The sequence below is a fragment of the Penaeus monodon genome, chromosome 19, assembly GCF_015228065.2.
Source record: "Penaeus monodon isolate SGIC_2016 chromosome 19, NSTDA_Pmon_1, whole genome shotgun sequence".
NCBI lineage: Eukaryota > Metazoa > Arthropoda > Malacostraca > Decapoda > Penaeidae > Penaeus > Penaeus monodon.
In genome coordinates, this window is record NC_051404.1 from 37,658,168 (window position 1) to 37,658,396 (window position 229).

Consider the following 229-nt stretch of genomic DNA (forward strand, 5'->3'; position numbering starts at 1 on the left):
AAATAAAAAGTCAGAAATCGTGTACTGAAAGCAAAGGTCATTTTAATTCTTTCTAAGAGAATAACACACTGCATTTTCCTTGCATTCATAGCCTGTTTTATTTTTATTAAGATTTCTTTGTCTCTCTTTTCTTAATGTTTTGCATTTGGTTGATTCTGTTTTTGTTGTTTAAGGATTTTTATTTTACTAATTGATTTTTTTTTATTTTTTTTTTCTCTCTTTCCCTTTC